At 41.8% G+C, this 12,992-nt stretch overlaps 1 protein-coding gene across 1 annotated transcript in view; it reads right to left on the bottom strand.

Annotated features, from left to right (window-relative positions):
- Positions 1 to 12,992, bottom strand: part of PRIMA1 (proline rich membrane anchor 1) — a 137,554-nt gene that overhangs the window by 30,792 nt on the left and 93,770 nt on the right. The window lies entirely within an intron of this gene.

Here is a 12,992-nt window from a genome sequence, read left to right as displayed (position 1 = left end):
TTCCCTACAAGGACAGCAAAAGGCACAGCTGTAACAGTAGGCTAAACTTCTTGCCAAATGTAAAGTCCCTTCCCCACATTGTGGAGGAACTAAAGATTCTCAATAAAATGGTTGTAATATTTTTAACTACAAAAAAAAGAAGTGTTTCCTCCTGATCTTACAGTTGGAGGTGAACTATTTACATGGGGGAAAAAAATCCAGCCCAAGGCAAATGCTCAACATAGAAAATTTCATCCTGAACAGTTTAAATTTGACAGTTAAATAACTGAGAACACCGTCTCATGAAGAGGCAAAATTCATTTTTGGCAACATTATCTGCACCATTAATACTCTGTATTTCTTTGTAGTTTTGATCATTATTCTCCTGATTCGGCCCAAGAGTTTTTAGAGCAAATTAGGAGTGAGTAGATTCTTGCAAGTTTTTTTCAAAAACGTTCTCTGGTCAGGAGGGAGGGAGAGGGAGAGCAACACCAAGGGGAGACAGCCAACCCAAGAATTAGTTCCTGAGCTTGCAGTGCTTTCATTAGCCTTGTCTCCAAATGACCTTAACTAAAAAAGAATGCCTTGGTTCAGCCAAAATTTGAGTCCATCAAGAGAGGGCTTTGCCTGCCAGCCAGCCAGCCAGTAGGTTGGTGTGACCTTCTGTTCTTAGTGCAGTTATGTTATGTTAAAAACAAATAATGTCCTTTGACTAAATTCAGAGATCGCAAACCCCACTGCATGCTAAAGGAAAAGAGTTTGCAAACATTGTGGCTTAATGTCTCAAGTTATTTGTTTTGCTCCTGTTTGATGTTTGCTAAAGGTTAGTCAACAGAAATAACTAGCCATTATTTCACTTGTTCATTTTGAAATACCCTTTCCACCTTGCCAGCACCGATTTATCTAATGTGTCATTGGACTTCTTAAAGAGCTACCATGCAGCTAATATCCATGTGTTTGGAGGACAATGTAGAGTGTGCACACAACACATTTACACAGATGCAATTTACATTGCTTCTGATCCCAGGATCCAGCATGGACAGCTGGCCAGTTATTTCAGGGTAGCTTCTTGCAGTAGACTCAACTTTCAGTAGCAGGGAAGGAGGCAATAGCCAGTAGCATAACAGGGTTTTGAGTAGTTGAGTAGGGCACCGGCACTGGCTGCAGGCACCAACTTGGGGGTTGGGGGAGTAGAGGCAGGCGGGGGAGCAACAGCCTACCACCGCTGTCCCGTCTGCTGCTGCTGCCTAGGGCACAAGAACTGCTTGTTATACCATTGGAGATAGCTCTGGCCATGCAATACTTAAGCTGCTGTAGTTTAACCCCTGTTTTTCTTGAGGTAATTCTACGCTGGATTTTAGTAAGTTGCATTGGTGTCATGTTGTGTATTGTGTGCACTCATTTATTGTTGTGGAAAGGCTGATTTCACTGGTGCAGAGGTGTGGTATGTTGAAAGCCTTCGCCACTGATTGGAGTGATCCTAGCCAGCACACTGGATCTGTAGAGGGGAAGGGTGATTTGAGTACCAAGACACTGGACTGGAACTCAGAAATTGTGGGTTTAATTCCAGGCTCCTTTACGGGCTTCTTGTGTGATCTTGAGCACGTTACTTCTTTCCTTTGTGCATCAGTTCCCTGTTTGTAAAATGGGCATGAGTATCCTTCTTCCTTACCTCCATCTTTTCTGTTTTCATTATTTAGACTGGAAGCTTTCCAGGGCAGGGTCTCTGGCTGTGTATACTTTACAGTGGAAACTTCCTATCCCAGAGACTTCTAGGTGTGTCAGTTGTACAAATAATAAACTATAGAAAGAAGCATGAGGAACTTCAGGTTCATTTCATTTTGTTTCCCAAAGGCCTGCCTTTCAGCTACCAGTAAAAGAAGTATAACAGCTGGGCTAGCAGGTACATTTGTATTTTAATCTCTCTAAAGGGAACATGCTAGCCCTTGAACTATTTTATTAAGTAAATGACTGCAAATGAGGTGTGAACCCACTAATCGGAATATATGCTTCATGCTGCCATTTCCATTCTTTTTTCTTTTCCCTGAAGGCATTGATTAAATAAGGGCTTTTCTGGGATTTTAAACACTAAGATTTTTACTTGGCCTGCTAAGGCTGTCAGGTCTAGTTTGCTGCTGAACAGTTCATGCTTTGGTGCCGGACAATGCATGAATGTTTAAATTGCTTGAAATGTCTAATTGAATTATCCTCAAATTACAAATCAAAATAGGGAAGGCTATCTCTGGTTCACAGGCTCATTCACTTGGATGTGTTTGCCGTGCTTTGCTTTTCTTTTCACTTTCTTTTTGCTTCCGACAATGATTGTGTTAAATGAAAACCTTAAATACTGAAAGCATTTCTGTTTGGGGGGCAGGAGGGAGAAAGTGATGCTGAACTTCTGGCTTTTAAAGGGAAATACATTCCCACTCAAAGTCCTATTGCTAGGCACCAACCTTAGTTCATTATATTATATCAAGTAATACCAAACCAAAACAGTAAGTGCCTTTTTTCAATTAACCTTCCATTCTCTTGACAGACCACAAACAATTTTATTCATAGCCATACAAAACTACCCTTATCCAGTCAACGGAGGGTTCACAGTTTAAAGAAACCAACGGACCAGAAAGAAGGTGTGGCTTGTCTAGCAGACAGTCATAATAAGACAGTATATTCTGGCATTGCCATTCACACTCTGCAGTAGACGCTGAGAATCTGTTGGACTTTCCATTCTAAATCAGCATGGAGAGAGGTGGCTGTCTCCATAGGCTATAGACATGACAATAGCCCTATCCCTCTGCATGCAGGCAGGTTTATCAAAAACTTTTACTCATATAATACGGTTGGTGAGGATTGCAGGTTTGAGATGTCATTGAAAAATGGCACAAGCCCTAGGGTAGATGCAGCTATACTAGAAAATAAATGTTTTTCCTGTTTTGGTGGGGGGACTGGTATGAGCTGTTCCAATGAAAGTACTGATAGAAGCTGCAGGTTTTGAGTAGTGGGGTAGGGCACCGGCACTGGCTGCAGGCACCAACTTGGGGGTTGGGGGAGTAGAGGCAGGCGGGGGAGCAACAGCCTACCACCGCTGTCCCGTCTGCTGCTGCTGCCTAGGGCACAAGAACTGCTTGTTATACCATTGGAGATAGCTCTGGCCATGCAATACTTAAGCTGCTGTAGTTTAACCCCTGTTTTTCTTGAGGTAATTCTACGCTGGATTTTAGTAAGTTGCATTGGTGTCATGTTGTGTATTGTGTGCACTCATTTATTGTTGTGGAAAGGCTGATTTCACTGGTGCAGAGGTGTGGTATGTTGAAAGCCTTCGCCACTGATTGGAGTGATCCTAGCCAGCACACTGGATCTGTAGAGGGGAAGGGTGATTTGAGTACCAAGACACTGGACTGGAACTCAGAAATTGTGGGTTTAATTCCAGGCTCCTTTACGGGCTTCTTGTGTGATCTTGAGCACGTTACTTCTTTCCTTTGTGCATCAGTTCCCTGTTTGTAAAATGGGCATGAGTATCCTTCTTCCTTACCTCCATCTTTTCTGTTTTCATTATTTAGACTGGAAGCTTTCCAGGGCAGGGTCTCTGGCTGTGTATACTTTACAGTGGAAACTTCCTATCCCAGAGACTTCTAGGTGTGTCAGTTGTACAAATAATAAACTATAGAAAGAAGCATGAGGAACTTCAGGTTCATTTCATTTTGTTTCCCAAAGGCCTGCCTTTCAGCTACCAGTAAAAGAAGTATAACAGCTGGGCTAGCAGGTACATTTGTATTTTAATCTCTCTAAAGGGAACATGCTAGCCCTTGAACTATTTTATTAAGTAAATGACTGCAAATGAGGTGTGAACCCACTAATCGGAATATATGCTTCATGCTGCCATTTCCATTCTTTTTTCTTTTCCCTGAAGGCATTGATTAAATAAGGGCTTTTCTGGGATTTTAAACACTAAGATTTTTACTTGGCCTGCTAAGGCTGTCAGGTCTAGTTTGCTGCTGAACAGTTCATGCTTTGGTGCCGGACAATGCATGAATGTTTAAATTGCTTGAAATGTCTAATTGAATTATCCTCAAATTACAAATCAAAATAGGGAAGGCTATCTCTGGTTCACAGGCTCATTCACTTGGATGTGTTTGCCGTGCTTTGCTTTTCTTTTCACTTTCTTTTTGCTTCCGACAATGATTGTGTTAAATGAAAACCTTAAATACTGAAAGCATTTCTGTTTGGGGGGCAGGAGGGAGAAAGTGATGCTGAACTTCTGGCTTTTAAAGGGAAATACATTCCCACTCAAAGTCCTATTGCTAGGCACCAACCTTAGTTCATTATATTATATCAAGTAATACCAAACCAAAACAGTAAGTGCCTTTTTTCAATTAACCTTCCATTCTCTTGACAGACCACAAACAATTTTATTCATAGCCATACAAAACTACCCTTATCCAGTCAACGGAGGGTTCACAGTTTAAAGAAACCAACGGACCAGAAAGAAGGTGTGGCTTGTCTAGCAGACAGTCATAATAAGACAGTATATTCTGGCATTGCCATTCACACTCTGCAGTAGACGCTGAGAATCTGTTGGACTTTCCATTCTAAATCAGCATGGAGAGAGGTGGCTGTCTCCATAGGCTATAGACATGACAATAGCCCTATCCCTCTGCATGCAGGCAGGTTTATCAAAAACTTTTACTCATATAATACGGTTGGTGAGGATTGCAGGTTTGAGATGTCATTGAAAAATGGCACAAGCCCTAGGGTAGATGCAGCTATACTAGAAAATAAATGTTTTTCCTGTTTTGGTGGGGGGACTGGTATGAGCTGTTCCAATGAAAGTACTGATAGAAGCTGCATCTACACTAGGAGGGTTTGTATTACCATACAAACAAGCTTTTTCTGGTTTAGACAAGATCCAAGACATGTTTCCCTCCAGTGCCATGACTTTCATCGACACATTTACCTTCACAGCCATTTTGTGCCTCAAGCCATTCACCTGTGATGGAATTCATGCTGGAGTTAGCAATTCGATGTCAAACAGGAACCAGAAAAAGGTTAAGGATTTAGTGTGAGACCAACGTAAAATTCTCAGCCTCTGCTTGAAAATTTGTTCATGTTCATATGAAGAAAGGATAGCATCATGAAACCAGGCTGATATCACATTAACCAAAGATGAGATCATTAATTGTAATAGTTAGTGTACTGAATAGGCTTATTAACCTTTTTTGTATCTGTGCTGAGGTACAGGATAGGAGCATGACCCGGTGGTTTTGGAGGAAATGGGGAAAATTTTTAAATATCCAGCAATTAATCTTACTGTTTAAATATGACCCATAAGTTCATAACATGCTAGGAATCTATGTATTCTTGCTATTTGTCCTGAATGCTAACAAAGTTAGACTCAGGTCATTTTTAAGGGCAGCTGCTTCATGAGCTTGAAATTAGATTAATTTTTTAGGCTGTAACAATTGTCAGAGACATAATAGCCATAAAAAGATATTAGGACTCCAGCTAACATGCGTCATAATTAGAAGAAGAAAAATATTTGAACTATGAATTCCAGCAATGTACTGAAACCATTTAATCCTTTTTCTAAGACGGTAATGACACCTGTGATCGCCAACAATGACTAGTGTAGAGCATTAGGCACATACAGAGGAATTTGCAGTGTAAAAGATAATTGTACTTGACATCTATTAAAATGATGGGGTCCTCAGCAAACCACATGTCCAAATGAAACCAATAAAATGCACTTAATCATGATTATGTAGAGAGCCAAAATCATATAATACACTGCATCCACATTCATTAGAAAACTCTCTGTCTTTTCAAATAACATTAAAACTCAGTAACCTGATTACCGCTGTGGTATCAGCAAAAAGCTTGGTTCCCAGTGATGAACCTACAGAGAAGTGCACACCTCCAGTCTTTTTTGAAGTTTTGACTTGCAATTTCCTCTATTATTTATTAACATTTTCAATAAGGCTTAAAGTATGATCAATGTTTCTATGTTACAAGCATTGTGTAAAATTCACCCCTGTAGTAACCTAATCATATTTATGGCAAATGCTGCCTAGCTGTGCTCTTGCCTACTACTAAATTTATGGGAAGACTGAATTTTTCAACTTATTTGGGCGAGTGACTAAAATATCTGGCATTTAGTTGAATTAGCGTAAATTATAGACTAGATAAATTAACTGTACTGTGGCTGAAGTTTTAGTGATTACAGCCATTGCAACCTCTTTCTGTTCACACTAAGGCCTGCCTTCAGTGCCATAGTTGCAATGTATTTTCTTCACCGTGTAAATACATGATATTAGGAGGGCACTAGATATATTTTCTATAGTGAGATGCCCTAAAGGTTACCATTTGTACACCGTGTTGTTCTGTTATTGGTGATTTTTCTTTTTCAAAATATAAATTACTCCCTTTTTCTTCCCAGTTGTCTGATCAGGGGAAGAAGAGGAGGTGCCAGTGTTTGCACTTGCTTTCAGCGCACATTTTACATTTCACACCTGCCAGGTTCTTCCACCAGAAAGAGAATGATTTCTAGTGTTATTGACAAACTGAAATGTGCAAGCAGCATGTAAAGTAAGCCTTTCGGGGAAGTACAACCTACTGCCAAGGACAGTGTTTTTTTGTAATTGGCGAAAGCTAGTAAGGAACCCCAGAGTTAAGGTTCACAAGGGATTTCTGTTCTCTATTTAAATTATGAGGGGGGAAAATGATTCCCCTCTTTTTGTTGTTAGTGAAGCTTAACACTGCATTTTCTGACTTCAGTTTGTTTGATTTCCAAGGATGGTCTGAACGGTTAACCAACTGCTTCCTTTTTGTTGCTGTGGCATGGCATTGGCAGTGCCCATGTCTCCCCTGCTTTATATATGACATGTTATAGGGGCTAGGGGCAGAAGTTAAACATAAACTGGTGTAAGTGATCAGAAACTGGGTTAAACCCGTGGTAGAACAGTAGTTCAGTGCTTTCAAAATAAATTGCTTTAAAAATGGCTGAAACTGGTTTAAAATAAACCTGGTTGAATGTAGTATCAGACTTAACTGATTTAGGTCAAGCCAATGTATGGAACTTCTGTCGTCCTTCTTGGTTTAACTTAACTCACAGTCCCCCAGCATCCCAGAATGTTTGTAGCCCTGGGCTGGGCTGGGCTGGGCTGATTGCTCCAGTGGAGCAGGGTTGGCTTCACCCCACTCCTCTCTAGCCAGAGCACTATCACTGCTCCAGCTGGCTGAGAAGGGGGTGGTAGTGGAAAACTCTGATCTGGAGTGCCAGTAGCCTGAGGGAAGGGAGGTTTAATCCCCACCCTCTGTTCCAGCATGGGACCCCAGCCAGGGGGCAGCAGCCCTTGCCAGGTGTCCCTAGGCCCCCCCACTGGGTCACTGCTCGAGTGGCAGGAGTGGGAAGTGGGGAATGCAGGGTGCTGCAGCTTCTTGGTTTCTTCTTTCACTGTCTTTAACAGCTGTTCCTTTTGTTGTACTCTTTCTTAAAACTTTGCATGTCAATAGTAACCCTTCCAGAGCAGATTCGGTTATTTGTCTTTTTATTCACCCAGGATTTATACCTGGACACGATCTGAGAGGACCACTGGTCACAAAATTGTACAAACGCATCTGGTCCACAGAATATATCCTTACTCCAAAAACCTGGAGCTATTTTTCTTATCACCCACTTTTCTTCTGATAGCTCTTTTCTCACCAAACCTGCCATATCAAGTCAATCTAAAAAGGGGGAAAGCTCCTGATTCCAACTTAATCTGTGTTCCCTCCCTTGCAAAACCAGTTTGGCAAGTTTAAGTGACTAAGCCTCCAAACCCCTGGAACAATTTTTGCAATCCTCAACAGCTCTAAGTTCAAGCAACCTCCAATTTCTAAGTCCAGTGTTCAACAAAATTTCCAAGTGCTGTGCACAATAAAGTCTCTCAGTCCAAATGAATTCAGTAGTGCCCACCTAGGGAAGGGGGCAGCTTGAGCACTCCTGTAGTGAGCAGGCGTGGGGGACTAGGGATGCCTGACAAGGGCTGCTGCCCTCCTCCCTCTCCAGGCACGCCCTGGCTGGGGACCATGCAAGCCAGGGTTGGGATTTAAACCCCTCCCCAGTCATACTTAGCCTGCTGGAGCCTGGCCATATCTCACCCTTCAGCTCTGCTTCCCTCCAGCCTTCCAGCCACTGCTGAAGGGAAGGGAGGGCTCGCTCTAGTGCCCCACAACTTCTAGCCTGAGCCACTGGAGGCATGTGCCTGCATTTCTGGAATCAAAAGTGAATGTCTATTCACTCACTTCTCTGTTATATCTATGCAGGTTAGACTAACCTGCAAAGATTGAATCGATTCCGGCTTTTGCTTTTTGAATGTCTGTACTTAGCTAGGGTGTTCAGGGCATGTCTGATATTGTTCTTTGGTGTTGTATGTGAGGGTTTCAAGTAGGGGTGTGCGAAGCAGATAGTATTCGATTCAGATTCGGCCCAATTCAGGTGACAGTGATTTGATTCGCTGATATAGATCACTGTCCCAATTCGATTCAGCTGAATCTGAATCGAAAGATTTGATTCTAATTTGGAGAATCAGCGATTCTGCCATCAACACAGCTTTATGTGTTTTTTCTATATACGTCAAGGTACCAGGCGTGGCTCGTGAACGCTGCGATGGTGGGGCAGATGGAGCATCCCACAGGAGCATGACGGGGTCTCCCGCATGCTCGGCGGCAGACCCGGAAGTGGACCAGAAGACCTTCTGGTTCTCTTCTGGGCTGGCAACCGAGCATGTGGAGGATCCCCTCCCCATGCCGCTCCCTCCCATCTTGGTGATCAGCCATGGGGGGAAGCTGGGTGTCCCCCCAGACCGAGGGGGCACCATTTGCTGAGCCAGGGGTGGAGGATCGCCCATACGCTCCGCGGAGGACCCGGTAGTGGACTGGAAGTACTTCTGGTTCATTTCCGGGTCCACCGCCAAGCACACAGGGCATCCCCCCGCGCTCCTGTGGGACATTCCATCTGCCCCAGCATCTCAGCATTCACAAGCCGTGCCTGGTATCTTGAGGTACGTAGAAAAAACATATAAAGCTGTGTCTATGGCCAAATCGTCAAATCTCTCTGTATTTCTCCAAATTGAATTGGAGGCTTTTGATTTGATTTGGAGAGATTAATGGGTCTCCTGATTCAATTCAGATTTGGAGATTCGGCTGCCGAACCGGGCCAAATCTCTGAATTGAATCAGCCACCGAAGCTTCACACAGTCCTAGTTTCAAGTGACATTTTTGGGGACTCCTTTGGGTAATGATCACCTGTAAACTCAGGGAACTAGACTTGATAGCTCAGAAGACCCCTCTTAGTCCTATGTGCCTGTGATTTCCTCAAGGAAGGAAACAAACTGTGGAGAGAAGGCACTGAGTGCATTGAAGCAGTGAGGTAAGGAAAGCTAGAACAACAAGAGAGAGAGGCTGAAGAGTAAGTGGATACAAGCCAACATGGTACAAGGAGACAGCTGGAAAAGAAGTATGCATAGGGGTAGGATGGTGTGCAGCATTGACAGATGAAAAAATATGTGTTCAGAGCTAGAATCAGAGAGTGTTATGCCTAGAATATTCTTTTTTATTGCCCCCCTTGATATCAATGGTAGTTTTGCTATCAACTCCATTGGGGACAGGATTTCATACAGAAATGTTAAATAACAAGAAACTTTTTGGCTGACATCTTGGCTCATCCAGCAAATCCCAATCACTAGAAAGGAAGTAGGATTTCCCCTGTTTGTTAACTTGAAAGATAAGCTGTAGATCTGGTAGCTACCAAGAAAGGAAAGAAAGGCCAAGATCAAGAAAACAAGCAGAAGGATTAGTAACAAGCAATCATAAAATGGCTGCTGGAAAGACAGAAAGCACTTAGCCTGCTTGCGCACAAAAATCCAGAGGGTTCAACACATTTTTGGAGTAATTTTGGACATTAGCAAAGTATTGGTTGCCTATACTGGTTACTGGGAAGGCAGCTTTCCAGCCACATTTTTTGACTCAGGCGCATCTTCAATCCTGGAAAGATCCTATCTTTGACATACCTTTTCCCATGAGACATGGATTTATTGACTGTGACTGATCATGGCCAGCAAATGTAAGCTCAACTGCTGTAAATCAAAAAGAAGTGGTCACATAATGCCAACTAGCTCTTGAATTGCAGTTGTGTGGTAAAAATGTCTCATGATCCCTTATTCTCACTATACAGGGCTTCACAGCTGAACTGTGAGCTGTTTCTTCTTTCCTCCTGCAGTAGATAAGCAGTGTCATAATAAAAAACAGTCCAGGCAACGCTCGCTTTGTGATAAGATTCAAGGCTTCTTGTTAGAACACATAGATTAATGCTTGCTTTAAACATAAATTTTGTAAACATCATACTCGCTCATTGCCCTAGAATTACACCAAGGCACGAGGTTAATAAGGGGGCCCACAGTTCAGAACTGCGCATGCGGCAAGCCTTTGTCGCATTTCCATTTTAGGACTACGCATGTACTAAACTTTGCAGAAAAATATAACCAATTACAAATTACCACGCTGAAATCTATTGTTCAGGTTAGCTATAAAAATGGAACCTCGGGCACGGCTCGGGGTCGACTTTGCTTTGAGCACTGAGCTCCTTTGTCGAACTGTTTGCAAACAATAAACTCGAGTTGGACCCAGCCTGAGTGTGTGACTCTCTCCTTGAGGTAAATTGGACAAGCCTCCGGGGGCATGAAACCAGCAGTTTGTGCAACATAATGAAACAATACATTTGGCTTAAATAGAATAAAATTAAACTCCAACGGGGAAATTCATTTCATTTAGCCTGTTTCTAAAGAATTATTTTCAATTGTTTACCATTATCCTTGAGGTGCCACATATGCTATATACCTAATATAAGTTACCAAAGAAGTAAAGAACTGTTAGTTCTAATACCATTTTGAAGTAATACAACAAATAACTTCAGAACGGAGCAAAGAAAACAAGTAGTGTCTCATTTTAAATATATTTTTCTCCTGCCCCTAATAGGATGCTATTGTTGATAAGATGCAGTATGTCTGTGGGCTTCTCCAGAAACTCCAATTATAAGGAGAGATTTGGAGTGAACTCCAGTTCATTTCAAAGTGATAAGAGTAATTTGTGTACATTCAAATTAAAAATGAGAGAGAGCGAGAGAGAGAGAGAGAAAGAGAATGCATCCTAGGTACCATTGAATGAAAAAGACAGGGCAAATGTCAATTTGTAGAATATGGAATTTCTCAATGTAGGTACAACTGGAAAGAGAGAGGCCAATGTGATAACAGCAGAACTAAGTACTCTATAAACATGCAACTAATATAGGATATTCAGTAATATTATTTTCATAATAATACAAGATTAACTCTTTATAGCTTTCTAGCCTTGCAGACCAGTCACCAGATAAGATGATCTAACTGAAAATACAGAGAGAAATAATATCTAGAATGGAAAATTTAAGAATGACAATAATTGTAATGGTGCCATAATACAAGTTAGAGACATTCAATTAAAATGAAAGGCAATTTAAAACTCATTAAAAAGTATATTTGTTTGTACACAGCATGCAGCTAACCCATGGAACTAATTGCAGCTCAGTTTTATTGTGTCAAGCTCTTCATTACAATGTTGGCTAAAATTGTAAGCAATATCAGTCTCTTGCTTCACACATAAACCAACTGCCAATTGACTTAAATCAAAAGGAAACTTCCCTTATGGATAAATTAATAAGGACTATTAAGAACTACCTGTACCTTTTTGATCACGGTCAGACACCATATGATTTTATGTCATAAAGCAATTCCAATAACACTAGTATCTATTTTCTTTCAATGAAAAAGTATTTCCTGTAGCGGCACAAATCATCATAGCAGTGTTCAGGACTGAGACATAAGGTGATTGGTATAAAGACAAAGATCAGCATTTCAGAATGATTAGGTCATCGCTTGTTTTGGGGCAAAACATTTTTCTATTTTTTTATCATTAATATATTTTTCACCACAATGACCTTCAGTTTGCACTTCTGTATCCGAATTAAACAATAGGAATCCTAAAAATATTTTATCAAGAATATTTCAGATTATTTGTAACAGTGATGTTGACTGAATGTCAGATAGCCCTCATTTGAAAGTCTTAATAAGGAAAGCTTATTTTGGAAGCACTTTCATTATCACTGCTTTGACTTTAGGAGTTCATGTGCTGCCCTGTGTTTTTTTTCCCCACTCCTGTGTTAAGAAGTTACTTAGTACAAGAATGAAAGCTTTTAGAGGCAAAATGACTGAATTTTAATGTTCTTCTTATTGGTAAGTCCTTTCCTAATAATAATCTTTATATGTCATATACAAGGGCATTATTTAAAAGACATAGCTATAACACGATCTTTTAACAGTCTCCTAGATGTGCAACTCTGAAGCTCATTATGTAAACCTGGTGGGGGATGGAAGGAGAAACCTGAGGGGGGGCAGAAGAAAGGAAAAGGCCGACCTAAGCCTGATGAGTGTGCATATTGTCGAGAAAAGGGACACTGGAAGAGGGATTGTCCTAAGCTGAAGGACAAACAGAAGGAAACCCAGCTGGGGAGCCGCCAGATGCGGGCGGAATCCTCGGGGGAAGATTCTAGCTGAAGGGGACCGGGATCTAAGGCCACCACCCTGCAAGCAAGTGCTCGGAAAGATCCCATGGTGAAAATAAGGGTCGGTGGCAGAGACTATGAGGCTCTGGTGGATACCGGAGCCACCTTTTCTATGATCCCGGTGAAGCCCCCTCTAGCTAAAAAAAGTGAAAAGCATGTGACTGTAGAAGGTATTGAGGGAAGACGAACCAGATTGCCTGTGTGTAAGCCCCTCCTCACGAAAATTGGGAATAACACGTTGGAACATGCCTTTATAGTTTCCCCTGCCTGCCCAGTAGCCCTCCTGGGGCGGGATTTACTAACAAAACTGCAAGCTGAAATCTTCTTCCGTGAGGATCAAATTGTAGTGCGGCTGCCAGTGAAACAGGGCTCAAATTAACAAATG

The sequence above is a fragment of the Alligator sinensis genome, unplaced genomic scaffold (genome assembly GCF_000455745.1).
Source record: "Alligator sinensis unplaced genomic scaffold, ASM45574v1 scaffold47_2, whole genome shotgun sequence".
NCBI classification, from domain to species: domain Eukaryota; kingdom Metazoa; phylum Chordata; order Crocodylia; family Alligatoridae; genus Alligator; species Alligator sinensis.
This window is presented reverse-complemented; position numbering and strand designations above follow the sequence as displayed.